Source organism: Ambystoma mexicanum, chromosome 6p, assembly GCF_040938575.1.
Source record: "Ambystoma mexicanum isolate Mex_15411 chromosome 6p, UKY_AmexF1_1, whole genome shotgun sequence".
NCBI lineage: Eukaryota > Metazoa > Chordata > Amphibia > Caudata > Ambystomatidae > Ambystoma > Ambystoma mexicanum.
The window spans coordinates 1,346,965,169-1,346,981,107 of NC_090935.1; positions in this window are offsets into that span (position 1 = coordinate 1,346,965,169).

A 15,939-nucleotide genomic window follows, 5' to 3' on the forward strand; every position below is an offset into this window, starting at 1 on the left:
AAGTGCCATTCAGATCGCGCAAGTGCATGGGAAGGGGGAGGAGGGAAAGTGTGGGGCGAAGGGGGAGGGGACAGTGCAGTACATGGGATAATAAATAACAATAAGTAAAAGTACGGCCAGTAGGTGGCAAGTGCAAGGGTAAGTGCAGACAGCAGGTGTCAAGTACAGGTAGTGGGACTGTAGGGATACAGAAATCAGTCCCCAAGTGCGGGGGTTGCCATGAAGGTAGTGCAGGTGTGCGACTGGCGGGCGAGAGGATCTCGGCCCGAGATCAGAGGGCGGCCAGGTAACCAGTGCAGTTTCGGTTTCAGCCAGGCAGTCAGCAGGGTAGAGAGGGAGAAAAAGCAGAAGCAAAGAGAAAGGTTTTGAGGTGCTTCCAAAACCGGAGATGATTCTCCTCAAGTTTCAGGGAGGCAGGGAGGCTGTTCCAGAGGGAGGCCGCAGCCGAAGAAAGAGATCTACCACCAACTCGTTGCTTGGAGAAGTGACTGACCCTGAGGGAGTTGGAGGCGGATGAGCGAAGAGCTCAAGAAGGAAGATATTTAGGAAGAGAGAGTGGAAGGTATTGAGGCCCCAGGCCCGAGAAGGCCTTGTGGACAATGCAGAGGGTTTTGAAATTAATCCTCGCAGCCACTGGGAACCAGTGCAGAGATTTCAGTCCTGGAGCGATACGATCCCTGGGCTTGAGGCCAAGGACAAGTCTCACAGTCCTGTTCTGGATGGGTTGCAGAGGGCAGAGAGTAGAAGCAGGCAGATTCAGAAAGAGGCTCTTGCAGTAGTCCAGCCGAGGGAGAACCAGAGCTCTGGAGACAGTGAGCTTCTGGGGGAAGGAGAGTAAAGGAAGAATACCTCTGAGGAGGTGCAGCTGGTAGTGTGACTTCTTAGAGACGTCAGAGATGTGCGGAGAGAAGGACAGTGTGGAGTCGAAGATGACCACAAGGTGTTAAGCCTCACAGGTGGGAGCAGGAAGAGGGCCAAGAGAGGCTGGCCAGAGAGTGACAGGAAAGGAGGGAGCGGGTGTGCCGATGAGGAGAATCTCGGTCTTACTGGCATTAAGGCAGAGATCATTGGTGGCACACCACTCCTGGATGGTGGACAGACAGTCAGAGATGAGAGAGGGAGAAGAGGTGGCTCAGGGTAGCCTTAAAATGAGCTGAGTGTCATCCGCCGCATAGCAATGGAAGTTGGGGCAGAGCGTGGTAATGTGGTGAGCAAGAAGTGCCAGGTATTGGTTGAACAGCCAGGGAGAGAGGTAAGACCCCTGGGGAACACAACAGGTAGAGATAGAGATAGAGGAGAGGAAGGACCCTAGTTGAACATGGAAGGGTCCATCATTGAGGAAATAATTCAGCCATGCCAGGGCCTGTCCGGTGATCCCCAGGTTATCACAGAGACGGTTGAGCAGGATGGCATGGTTGACTGTCTCAAAGGCAGAAGAGAGATCAAGTAAGATGAGGACACAGGGGGTTTTGGAATCATGGTTGGAGAGCAGGTCTTCACGGATTTTCAGGAGAGCAGTTTCCATGCTTCTGGCAGCTCTGAAGCCAGACTGATGATCATGGAGACAGCCAACAGATTCAGTGTGGAGATTGAGCTGGGAGATGGCCAGCTTTTCCAAGAGTTTGCACAGAAAAGGAGTGAGGGCGATTGGGCGATAATGGTAACAGTGGTGATGGCTCCCACACAAACCTCCACATCCTAGTACCTGGCTCCTGCCTTCTGCATGGCACCACAGACAGGTCCTAACTCAGATCTAAAATTGATGTTGGAGGACATGAAACAGGCAGCAGTACCTAGGCAATGTTTGCTCCATTCCATAGTTTCTGGATCTGTAAGTTTACCTCCTGTGCCCCACAGATGTCCCCCCCACTGCCTGCAAATGCCTTCTTGCCAACAATGGAGCCCTCGGATCATGAGGAGTTTGGTGGTGAAGAATCAGCACTTAGTGTAAAGGTATGTTTTACAAAAGGTGTGTGTGTGTCCATGCCTGGTGCTCATGTTAAACAATTTGTTTGATTTTTGTGTGTGTATGTGCACTCAAGAGAGTGTGAACTGGCATGCATGCATGTGAGGGAGGACTTGTATTGATGTGTGTAGGTGAATGAGTGAGTGACTAGTCTGTGCCTTTGTGGTGCATGTATAGGCCTGTGTGTTTGATGAGTGTGAGGGGACCACATAATTAATGTGCTTTACAGTGGCAATACAGGCATATATTGTGGACACAATATCATGATAGTGTTTTGCAGTGGTAATGCTATCGATAATTGTAGGCATCGTATCATGAAAGTGTTTTACAGTGTCAATGTGGGCATATGCTATGGGCACAACTATTATGAGACTGTTATGTAATGCTCATCTATCTCATCAGGGAATTCTCATATGTTACCTTACAGAACCAATTGTACATTGTATGGCTTTGTCCCATTTGTTTCCAATAATGGTGCCCTAAAATGCAATTAAGCCCATTATTTTAAACATTTTCTCAGAGGCACAAGACCCCAAACCGCACTAAGTTGGTTAGGGCTCCCTTGCTAGGATTGAATGCACCCACTAATTTGAGGCAAATATTACCACCCTTCACTGAAAGAAATTCACCAGGGGGGTTAGGCAGAATCACATGCAGTACCCTTGGGGAACACTACATGCAATTAAGACTACAAGTGTCAGTACAATTTCACGTTTGGAACAAGCCTGTATTACACAGTTATGTGGTAGCAGTGGCTGAGCAGCTCGACTTATCTCAAGAGGTGGGTGAGCAGTAGAACAAGTTACACAAAGGACCAACTAATACAGTGATTCAAATACACATAGACTCAAGGTTTCGTGGTAAAGCATATACATTTATTCACTCAGTCAGTTATAAAACATTACACTAGCATAAGCAGCTTAATGTCACACACAAATAAGCCACAAAAATCCAACCGGTAAATAAATGAACAGGTTTAGCTCAAAAACGAAGTGTGAGCAAATTGGCACTTCAGGTACTTAATACAGGAGGGAAATGACAAGGTTATTAGAATAGACCGCCCAAATACATTCATAGGCAGGGCAAAGGGTTTCAGTTAGATACAACTTAACAATTCTTCTCAATAGGCCTGGGCCAAAGCCAATGGTTCAGAGTCTTTTGTATAGGATAGCACAGTTCTGGTAAGTAACGGTTAAGTCTTTGCGACAGAGTTTTAAAGGATTTGGCTAAGTTTGACGAATGTTTAGGGAAGGACAAGCCTTCGGGTCTGAGAAAAGTTTCACGCACTTTCTCAATGGCCAAACATATTTCCTGACTGCGTTTGCACAGTACCTAGTCAATGAAGAAGAGCTGTAGCTGAGGCAGTTGCTCCGGGCAGATCCTGCAGACCTCGCTGTTCCTGAGCTTCAGTCGTGGGGACAAGAAGGAGGACATCGGGAGGTTCCTGCACTGCCCAGGGAAGAGACCAAAAGTTGTAGAAAGACGTCGGTTTAAGGTGTGAGTGCCTTAAAGTCCACGAGCTGGTTTCCTTCCCTCTGGCTATCCGGTTTTCAACAGCACTCTGGTGAAAATTCGACCAGATGAGGACAGTGTCCAGATGAGTTGGTTGGTCCCACCAAACTCAAGGGAAGAAGTTAACCTTGAAGGGCTTCTCTGTCGTCAGAGTTTCAGGCAATTCGGACCTGCAGCAGGGCTTCAACGGTTGTCCAGGAGCTGCAGCAGTCCTCTTCCTTCCTCTCCTCTTCGGTTCTTTCGTTCCAGCGGTCGACTCTGCTTTCCAAGTCCCAGAAGCCTGCTTTTAAACAGTTTTCCCCCATTCATTCCAGCCTGCCTGTCACTCAGACAGCAGGGTGGCTGTCCTTGCCGGACAGCCAGCCAGCCAATCACGCCAGAGTGCATTCAGGTCTCCTAGGAGACTAAGCACAAGGAGTTTCGGGCACCTCCATCACATCCTGTCCACCCCAGACACCCTGGCACCAGAGGAGGGCTTCAGCACTGAAGCCCCACCAAAGGCCAACGAACAAAGGGACCAAACCTGGTTTGGCGTGCAGAGACAAACACCAGAAGGATCTTTCCTAAAAAAAATGGCAAAAAAAGTTGAGCAAAGTCTGTTTTACAGATAGGTCTTCGACGCCATATTGAAAAGCATGGCTGACCCGATTTTTAGCTACCGCGCTTTGCGGTGGGGAAAAATCATGGTAGTTTGATCCAAACCACTGCCACCAGTCATTTCAAGTAGTTAAGGGTAACATTTGACTGTTACATGAGTGTTTTGACTCAGGGGAAGCTAGGCAACCCCCCCAGCACTCTATAGTAAGATAGTGTCTGCTGGGTCAGTACATTTAAAGTGACTAGTAAAGTCAATTTAACTTTACATGTTCTGGGAGACAGTAGTCAGTTCCAGAGAAGGTATTTAAACCTTGGGGAGTCTGAAAGACACCCCTGTGCCACTGCACTGAAGGTGCTGTGTGACACACAGAAAAAAGATGATGCCATGGAGTTTGTTTAAAACCCCATAACCAAAGACCACAAAAGTAAAACACACATCAAAATGCATGGAAGAGTGGGAAAAAAGGCTCACACTCTTCCCAGGTAGAAAAATCAAATCCTAGAAATCCAGCAAAGTTACTGGGGGTCTCAAAAGGTAAGGGAAATAAGCACATTTTGAGAATCCTCCCTAACACTGGGCAGCTGAACTTAAATTCTTTAGATTGCGTATGCCCCCTGCCGGTAAAAGCTGCTTCCGCCACTGATTTAGCCTTCAGTGCATGGTTCTTGCCACAAGTCCTCCCAGGTCCCATAGCATATCCACAGCCAATTTGTTTGTTCCAGACTCCATTAATCTGACCCTTAGCCATTACGTTGACTATCCGGCTCAAATTCTCATCACTCTGGATTCTCTCTTGGTACTTGAAAAACCAGTGAAGTAAAATAGCAAACTCCTGCCACTCATCCAAGCACTGGAAGAGGTGGACTGGGTCGAGAATCCAACTCATTACATTTTATGTCCATTGTTACACTCCGAACCTTCCGCTAAGCAGAGTTGATCCCAGGACTGAACAAGATTTCTTTTAATTTTCAGAATTACTTTTATACCATTTTTCTTTAACTTATGCCTACTGTCAGAAGCTCTTTTTGTGTTGTAATTACTGTATTTAGTTTTCCCCATATAAGTGCACGTAATTGCCAGTATCACTATAACATCTGTTGCAAGGTTTTCCTGAATGCAATGAAAACAATCTGAGATAGAAAACCAGATGCTGTGTTGATGCACATTTCCCATTTATCTGAAATTGTCTCTTTGTCTATGTTTAATGTAATGTAAAAACCACTGTGTCTCACAAAACTAAACATACATGATGAAATTGGTCCAACACTGGAGGACTGATTATTTGAAAATGGAGTATGGTGGTCTTCCATAAGTGGAGAACTGCAGGAGCTCTGTTTGACTCACTGACAGACAGAGAATGCCAGGTTCACTGCTAGCAGCACCACAGGTTGTGGTGTGAGCTCGGCTGACCAGGAAATGATTGCCTACTGTTGTGGGGGCCTGCTTTACACATCCAGCAGCCTCCTGTGGTGCTATGGACATCAGCACTCTGGAGGCCCAGTGCCTCTGGTAGTTGGGGCCTGCTCTGCACATCCAGCAGGCCCCATGGTGCTATGGGACACCAGCACCATCTGGAGTGGAGGCAGGGCAGACCATGCCCAAGCCCATGCAGACCTCTGCCACTGTACTGGCACGAGGGTCCCACGGCATCATGGCCTGCAGGCCCGTGATCACACGGGTGTACCTGCAAGCCTACGTGAATGAGACACAGGGCCTCATTACGAGTTGGGCGCAAAGGGATTACCGGCACCGGTAAGGAGTTCCCTTAGCGGGTCCCTTCCTTAACGCCTGGTCTGACCAGGCGGTAAGGACGGGACCCGTTAAGGGACTTTAGAGCTAATAACGGTACCGCAAATTGCGGTACCGTTATTAGCTACTTCCCCATTCCCATTGAGCCCTATGGGGGTTGAATTGGGAATGGGGAATGGTTTTTTCAATGGGGATTTACCGGTCCCTCCAATTTCGGAATGGACCGGTAAGTCCCCATTGAACCAGGGCAGACTCGGTTCCGGTGTGGGAGGTAGTCATGGCGCAAATAGCGCCATGATTACCTCCATACTGGCAAATGAGGCCCACAGACTTAGTCGTTACTCTTTGGGAGTCTGCAGCCGTTCTGGTGCACGTGTGTGCAGAGGCTCCTTTTATTAGCTTGGCCCATGTTAAAAGGGCAATACACAGGGGAGGGACACATTCCCCTTAAAGGGGCAACGCACTTGGGAGGGTAACCTACCACACTTACTATGGGAACTCCAATACCCAGCTGACAGGAACTGTTTCAGTGGCTGTGGCGTGCATGGAGGTGACATTGAAGCAGATGATTCTGGTGAGATTGAGGAGAGGCACAGCAGACGAAGAAGGCCTGGATTCAGACGCAAGGCGGGAGCCCATGGCCCACATTTTCACGAGCCAAGTACATTTACTGAGAACGAGGGCAGCACATTGTTGGAACAGGACTGCTCCAAACAGTCATCCATGGGACCTTTCTGCAGCGATTGTGCTGGAAAAATATAACTTGCGATGAAGACGGCAACAAAAAGAGAAGATGGATCTACACTCATGTGTGCAATACAAGACTTTGACCGTAACCAGTTAACTTTGTTGCAAGCGAAGGCTAGTTTATGCAAAATAATTGGCAGTGCCTACTACAGGGTTGCTCTTTGTCATGACTTCATTAGAATAGTTTGTTTCTTATTTGCTTAGTGATATTTATTAGCATTCATCGGGTCCCTTAGCTAAGCTTTGTGCATTATTGGTGTTGCTGGCGAGGATGCTGATGCTATAGGTTTCCGCAGTTACCATAATCAAGCACTTTTGATGGTGCTGTAGTGTTTTGTTCAGAATAGGTTTTTACAAGTGGCACCGTTGCTTGCGTCCCCTGTGTATGTGAGAGGTGGCATGCAGAGAGCGTCATTTTCCATGACCCTAACAGTTATCTAGCTATCCGTTCGAATAATTATGGAAACTGCTGACAAGGGGCCTCATTCCGAGTACGGCGCTAACCAATGGCGCTATTAACGCCTTGGTTGACGCCGTACCCGGACCGGCAGCGCCTTGGTGGATGGCGGAATCACCGCCCCATTCCAAGGTTGGCGGGGCGGTAATTCCCCATTCACCAAGGCTCTTCCCCATTCCCAAATGAGCCCCCATAGGGCTCAATGGGAATGGGGAAGATGCAAATAACGGTGACCGTTCATTACGGTCACCGTTATTGGCTTGCAGGCCCCTTTGCGCCCTCGACTTTAACAGGCGTTAAGGGCGAGGGCGCAGAGGGAACTCGGAGTATGGCGGCTTACGGATCACCGCCACCGGTCTCGTTACCGGTGGCCGCTATCCCTTACCGCCATACTCGGAATGAGGCCCAAGGTCCTGTATTACTGGTTGATAGCATGCAGCGCTGGTTGGATTGCGGCATGGAGATATGACTATGCAAATTTCTCTGAATACCCACAGGGCTGGTATGTTGACATTGCACATTGTTTAAGTCATTAAGCTGTAGTATGGGTTGCTTCTGGAAGTAGCATTGCTAGTGTGCGCAGCAGGCAGCGCTGCAGGAATTGCTGCATGACGTCGTGATTGTTGAGATTATTTGAAGGTACATGAGGTTATTTAGCAGTAAATGTGTTAACATGCAGTGCTGGTGAGATTGTGGTGTGAAGCTGGGATACGTGAGGTTATTTTAAAGTACATTTGTTAACATGCGGCGCTGCTGAGTTTGCGGCGTTAAGTTGTGATTGTTGGGGTCACTTAAAGGTACATTTGTTAACATTTATAATTTTTATTTGATCTTATTGTTTAAAGCGCAGACCTAGCTTGAGAGCAGCGTAGCGCTGTACAAGGTTTGGGTAACCAGATTTTTAACCAGATTTGGCAGTTTGGGCTGCCAAATTTTAACAGTAGCACACTACTGTGAGCAGCGTTCTGTGCATCCATTGGGATTAGTCTATGCTCAGGTGCTGTTCAAAAAGCCATGTTTAGAGAGATTTGTGAAATTGGGGAATTTCAGGAGCATTCTGAGTCGATACTGGGATTGAGTTCCAGAGGGTGGGTACGTGACAAGAGAAGGATTGTTTCTGGGTCCCCTCTTTGCAGACTAGTTGTGATTTGAGCAGGTTGGTCGATATGCTGCGCAAGGAGCATATGCCACCAGATATGGGGAGCTTAACTGCCAGGTACGCTGGTGTGCTACGTGTGAATGTTTTGTAGATGATACATGTAGTATTGAGCAGTATCCTGGTCTTGAGAGGAAGCCAATGTAGTTTGCGTAGTACCGGAGTGTTTTGGTCAAATTTCCACCCACCTGTAATAAGACATTTTGCAGCATGGTGCAATTTTGCAGGAGCCTAGTGAGAAGCTGGATGCTCTGTCAGGAGGGCATTTCCCCCATCAATGTGCAAGACCACAAGGGCCTGCACTACAGTCCACAAGTCCCGCGGTGGGATGAAGGGTTTGATTTTGATTTTGAAAAGGGTGGAGATTTTGGAGCAAGGCTATTTGGGCCTTCTAGGTTATGTGTTTCTGGTGGGACAGGCTGCTGTCAATGGTGAAGTCTAGGGATTTTTTTAGAATCTGAGAATTTAAATCCTTCTAGGTGCATATAATGGAGCCTTTGTTTGGACAAGTTGTTGTTTAGCAGGGGGACCGATGAGGATGTATTCATTCTGGGTTAGGTTTGAGGTAGGCAGCCGACATCCAGGATTGGATTATGGCTAGGTATTTGTAGAGATTACTGATGTACTGTGGGTTTTTTAATCTCATGTACAATTGAGCATTGTCCACATATTGGTGTATCAGGGTCTTTGTGGAGAGTAATCGGAGGTGCTGGTAAGGTTGCAGCATGGAGTCCTAAATGGTCATACACCTTGTAGTTTTAGGGTCCAACAGTGAAAAGTGGTGCGCACTGTCTGTGTAGAACCCCATGTTCCTAGTGACTTTACTACATGGTAAACTGCTGAAGTGGCTCTGTGTGCCATATTTTTCTGTGTCTCTTTTGCTATGTGAGGGTGTGCCTTTGGGCTTTCTCTTCCTTTGTGTTTCCCCTGCTGTTCCCTGTGTTTTGCCTATCCCATGGCATTTCTGCTCCTCCTTTTTACTAAGGGGTAGTGTTGGCAAGCTGTTACTCTACCAGTTATGGGGGATTGAAGAGTAGTTGTCTCTTGTGTGGCCGATAGAGGCAGGGTATTCCTTTTCTTTCCTTGTTATTTGGACTGCTCAGTTACCTCTCCATGATCAGCTGCAGAGGCTAGTGTGTGTGTGTGTGTGTGTGTGTGTCTATGTGTTTGTGAAGATGTGGAGATCTGGTCTGGTGTAGTGTTAGGAGTGGGCATGGTCACCTGTGAAAGGTGTGTATATGTGCATGTGCTCAGTCTGGTTTGTGGTGTTAGTGATGCCGTATGCATATGAGATAACCCCAGGGAAGTTGTGTGCATGTGTTGGTTCTCTTTCCGTTCTTTGTGAGGAAAGGTGTGGGCATGTGGCTTGTGATGGTGTGATGTCATGTGTCTGTGTGAGGTGTGGAGAATCCTGCAGATGTCTCACTAAAGCCCTGCCTAAAATCTTCTCCCAGGTGGCCAGGAGGGGCAGACGCTTCCGATCACAATCCGGGGGGGTGGTGCACCCCGGGAGGATCACGTGACTGGAAACAAGGCCCAGGGCGGTTGGGATATTTCACAGGTTGAGACACAGTATTTCTCCTTGAAAAGGTATGCTCTTACCACAGACTTAAAGGAGGAATTGGCTTATTGCCATTTTGATATATCTCGGCCTCCTTCTAAGGATAGAAAGATACATTCTAAAGAAGTGATTCAACATAGTGTTGAACCCAAAGAACAAATCTTTTATATAGTCCCCAAATCTTCCACAATACCAAAGGTATGCCAAAAGGAACATTTAAATGTGACTTTTCCTGTCCTATCGGTCTCTCAAAAGGTTAAACCCTATAACTTCTCTTTCAATATTACCAAGGAAGGAAAAAACATCCATAAACATTTAAAAAAAGTAACTTACCTAAAATCCTCCATGGTGGACCACATTTCCCAGCATACCTCAGGGACTGTGACGAAGAAGAGGGTTGAAGAGATATGTAGGAGCCAAGGACAGGCAGGCAGGCCTAAAAGCTTTTGGCAAGGTCAGGCAGTTAGTCCTAAATGCCTGTACCTGAAGCCAGCTGACCCACCTGAGGAGCATAAACGGATGCAGCAGGAAGGAGCAGTAGAAAGAAGGTGGAGCAGGAGCTGGAAAGTCAACAGTAGCAGAGCACGAGGCTGGCAGTTGACTAGGAAGTGTGACCACAAAAGGGACACCGGAGTAGACAAAGAGCCGTTTTCCACCTGCAGGCTCTGAGTTGGTCCTTTGCTCACAAACCCTGTTTGGCTGTGGCAGCATTGGAAGAGACTGGGAGAAATGGGCAGTCTTTCCATGTGCGCCTCATTGCTGTGAATACAGAGCTGAAGTCGTACATCCACCCAAACGGGCATGTCCAGAAGCAAGTCGGGGGAAGCTGGAGTGAGGAAGACTCTCCATTAATGAGGCAGGATTTGAGACACCGATACAGCAGAGGTGTGTGGGTCCCAAGAGTGCCTGAGGCAGTAGCGGCCGAAGAAATGAAGATGGGAAACAGAAGCCATCCGCAGCCATTGTGATTGTGTAGTCGGTAGAAGGAAGCTCCATACTCCAAATCACCCGAAAGACCTTGCTTGTAACTAACCAGCTTAAATTATACTCGCGTACACATAAAAGTAAGTAAAAGTTGTTTGCAGAATTGGGAAGTCATTCTAACAAGGGAACTGTATCACACGCTTATATTAACAAAGCTGAAGTACCCACGTGTAGGGAAAGCTTCTATTTTCCCCATTGTTAGATGTAACATGTTCCCGAACTGTTGCGTGTCTCCTATTAAAGAGGGGAACGTTGCCGGTAAACCTTATGAAGCAGAAGCGGATTTTGCCACAATGTTATAAGCCCAATTAACATCAGAAGAGGTCGCGCACTTGCAAATGTGTTTCCCAAATCCCTTTGAAGTATAACGCTGACCGAAAGAAGGGAACGCACATCTTTAAAAGTGGCAGTTCAATATCAAAATGAAACTGAGTTTGCCTAATTTTGTTTCTATTGTAAAACTTACTTCTTGTAAGATACTGAACACTGAAGTGGCAGTCGTAGAAGTGGCTGAAGTCAAACAACAAGTATTACCCAAGACAGTAGACCAAACCCAGTTAAAGTGAAACTAGCTCACTCAAAAACTGAACACCATTGTTTTAGAGTTGTTGAAGCTGTCGAATACCCACAGTCCTCTGATACAAGGGTGACAAGGTTCCAAGGCTGGAAGAGTGACACTATAGCTTTGGGCTAGCCAATAGAGACAAGCAGGAGTACATGATGCTGGGGAAGGGAGCTGGGTACTTGTTAAAAATAACTAATTCTAATCTGGAGAGCTGAGACTGTTCCAGTTGAGACAAAGCAGTCTGGGAGCTAAATACAGTTTTTGTGGTAGCTGCAAGACAGAAAGGAAAGGCAAAGAGGCTGCCCTTTATTGCCATACAAGACAGAAGAGTGCCTTGCCAACCTGTAGAGGTCAAAGATTCTTGTTGAAGTTGCGTAAAATACTAAGTCGCAGTAGAATTGTGGTTAGCGATACTTTTGTCAGAACTTTATCAGTTTATTGTAGTAGAAGCAGAAGTAAACTGTGGGGCAAGGGAGCCTGCCCTCACAGTATCATTGGAAGAAGGGAGTTGCTAGAGAGAGCAAACCCTAAGAAGAAGCATCCTGACAAACTGTATTCAAAGACGCTGCATAAGTTGCAAGAGGAAGGGTTGTTGCTAAGCAGAAGTGATACTTTTGTAAACATTATCCATTCTTTCCTGGAAGGAGGTTATCCAGAAATACCATTGGTGCTGTTGGTTTCTTTGTGGAGCTTGGAAACTGGATATTTTCATCAAGCAAACAAGGAACTGTTACCAGTGGATTCTTGTTTGTGTGAACTTTTGTTTCTTTGGAACTTTTCAAGACTTTCTTTTCCTTGGAAGAAATTGACTTTGGGACATTCTTGGGGGGACAACATCCTCTCCCGATAAGTAGAAGTCATCCAAGACACTGGTCATTTTGGTAACATTTTATTTATGTTGTTTATATGTTACTTTGAATGTTATGTTGTTACGTGTGAGGGTTAGTTTTGTGTATGCTAGGAGGTTTCCCCTTTTATCCCAGACTAGGTAGGGAATCCCCTGGTATTCTTGGTTTAGCTAGGGTTTATTTTCTAATTTTGTTTAAAATAAAAATGTCAAACCTCGAAGATTGTCCATGCTTACAGCGCAGGGTAGCCTTGATTCTATTAAAGACACGGAGGCAAGCATTATGCTGAACTTTCTTTAAACTTTCTTTAATACTGCAACTCACAGCTTTTCAAAAACATGAACATTGAAACAGGGAATTTGTGTTTTACTCAGAAGTCTATGAGAAAAAGGGAAATCCAATAGTTTAAAGAGTTCAGGAAAGGAATTTCAAAAGTTGAACCATGGAACTACAAGCCCCATGAACCTCTAGTCTTCGGTAGTCCTGAGGTTCCCACCTTCCATCTACCAGGCGTTAGCCCTCCGTATAGGAGACCCCTGCACTAGGTCCCTTCCTCTTTCTTTCAGCAGCGAACTCTGCCCAATTTCCAAATGTAATAACGTGCTCTCTGCAAACTCTTCCGTGTTCTGGACTACCAACTGTCCTGCCAACTTCACGGTCGCTCTGGCTCAACTGGAGAACATGCCTATTCCGCGACAACCTCTTGATCCTCTTGTTACAACTTAACCTGCTTTCTGCTCATCTCCTATGAGGAGTGGAGAGGACATCATGAGGGTGGGAAATGTGCTAAAGAGCTTCCACAGTATGCATATACATGAACATCAAGTCTTTGCCATTTCAGGGTGGGATATAATGCTCGCCTCAGTGTCTTTAATAGAATCAAGACTACCCTGCACTGTAAGAATGGGCAATCTTCATTCAATGTCAAGCCAGGAGGCAAGCATTATGCTTGTTCAAAGTTTGCCACCACTCTACTAGTTATCTCAGACACAGGTTTGAAATAAATAAATGTAAACGTCGCTTCAGAAGATCAGTCGGCTGATTTCATAATGTTTTGCAGTGACACTCCTGCTGAGAATGCTGTAGATGCCATTGCTCCTTTAGCTTAATGCGCGCCAAATAAGGCTAGGTCTATGCCCGCCCAGTGCATCACTTCTCTAACCCATCGGGCTATACTAGCTGTAGCTATGGTGTGGTATGTCTTTCTCCGTGCAATAAGCAGCTGCGTCACCCCTGCTGGTCTAATGTGTGCTGTTGCTGCCTCATAATCTTTTATGCACTGCACTACGCATATCTTTTTATTCTCTGCAAAGTAGGGGTAGGAGATGATCTTCGAATCACACTTCGTTCTCTTGGCTGTGCTAAATGCCACACCCTCTGGGTAGAATATCTGTCAGGACTACTGGCCTTACCCATTGCACCTGCCCCGGTTCAGCAGCATGCACATATGCACACATCTCAGGGCACCCCAACCACATGGGTCCCTGAAATACCACGGGGGTCCCTGTGCCAAATTAAGGAAGAGCAAGAAGGGGAGTTGGGTCCAAGCATGGCACGCCTGGCGCCACATTCATCACCCATTGGGTGGACGAGGTCATCCCAGCCACTTCCTGTTCCTCCAACATGGAGGAGGACTAGTCCAAGCAGCATTGACATGCTGCAGGCCTGCGTTTTGGGTGTGGCTGGGTGCGGCTGACTATATAAGCTACAACCAGGCAGGGAATCTCTGCTTCGTGTCATTCTGCCCTCGCAGTGAGATGCTCACCGGCATCGCTCCAGCAGCCTGCAAGGAAGAAAACAGCTGTTAGACTAAATACAGCACAAAGGACCAGACCCACGATCCCTGCGACACTTACCTTGTGATCTCCTGTTTGAATCCAGCTCTGCAGCACTCCGTGGACTATTCCGCCATCGCACCTGCCTTGATCTTGTTGGGGAAAAAGAAACGAGAAACAGTTAGTAAGTGAAAGCATTAGCGCGCACAGTAAAACAGCAGCACTAGAAGCAGATCAGAAAGCACAAACACACATCGAGGAGGCAGCATTTTATGGACGTTGAGAGCAACGCATGCAACAGCAGCCAGTGCACTAGCCAAAGGAAACACCACGCCAGAAAGAAACGCACACAGGCATCTTGCCGCGCTCACGGAGGCTGCCATAGCCCAAGGAAAACAGTGCACATGAAAGGGGCAGTGTGCACAAACATTGCCCTAAAGAAGCAAATGCACAAGGAAGGGCAGTGCATGCGAGACAATGGACCACAGAACGGACTAAAACAGTGCACAGTGAAGTGCGCACATAGGCTTTAGCAACAATAAACCTCGTTAAAGGACACTATTCCACACCGCAGCAGGTCTGGGCGTGATACAGAACCTACAACCAGTGATGTAACTGGTTCTACACCACTGCGCCCCTGCCAAAAGAGACAGCAGGATGGAGTGCTTCTCACCTCTATAAACAAGGTTAGCACAGCCCACAGAAGGCAGTGAACCAGGGAGGCAAAGGGTGGAGGGAAGGGCCTTGTCAACACTTTTCCCCTAACGCAGTCTTGTACCTCCCTTTCAGAATCACACCTGGGGTTCCAGTTCCTCCCGGAGGGTCCCGACACAGAATCCAGAAGAGAAGAGGTTTCCAGGTGTTCCCGCAGAGCTAAGGTGAGCGTAACAATATCTTCCTGTCTATCTCTAATGCTTTAACATCCGTCATTCTCCTGCATGCTGCTAAGCAGAGCAGCATCGCTAGCTTCCTTGACAATTGTGAAGGTATAGGCTATTATTCTCTGGCCAGCCGAGGAAGAGACGAAATACGTCTCTGACATCCGATAACACTGCATACATAGGCTCCGGTGGTTTCTTTATCTTTACTCACTTGAGCAGATGGACGACTGCGGGGTGTTCTCCTACCGGCTTCCCCTCTATTTTATTGTGTCCTGCTGACACTAAGTTCTGTACTCTCCTATCGTTCTGTAGGCACAGCCATCATGAAATCTGTCGGCCAGGAAATTGAGAATGTGCACTACAGGGGCTGAAACGGGATGAATATCGTGCTCCGCGCACCACTGTGGCCACCAGTCCTAAATGGAGCCATAGCTCTGTATGGTGGAAGGCGCCCAGGAATCTCTAATGCAGCCGGCAGCAAGCTGAGAAATGCCTGGCCATTCCCATTGTTTCCTGAAACCCTGCAGGCTATTAGGTGGAGAGTGCCTGCCTCTATCAGGGGGTGCGGAAGACCGGTTGGACTGAGGAGGAGGTCCCGCTGATGAGGAACTATCCTCAGGAAATCCAGAAAAAGTTCCTTTGCTACTGGAAACCATGCTTGGGACATCCAAAATGGTATTTTCATCATCACAAGATCTGCTTCCTCTCTGTGAACTTTCACTAGTACTCTCATCAGCATGACAAAACGTGGGAAGGCATAGTGCACTGCTCTGCTGCACGGGTGTAAAAATGCATCCGTCCCTACCTCTCCCGGGTCTATCAACCAACTGATGTACTTGGGCCTCTGAGCATTCAACCTGGATGCGAACAGGTCGGTGTCCAAGGGGCCCCAAATCTCCTGTAATTGATTGAACACTTGTGGATGGAGTCTACAGTCGCTGGAGTCTGTGAGATATCGAGAATTCCAATCTGCTGCACTGTTCTGTACACCTGGTAAGCATTCTGCTAATACCACAATCTGATGTGCTAGGCAGTGATGCCAGAAATCTTTCGCTAGCTCTGCTAACATCTTGGATTTTGTTCCTCCTAGCTTGTTTATGTAGCACACGGTCGAAATGTTGTCCATCTTGAGAAAGACAC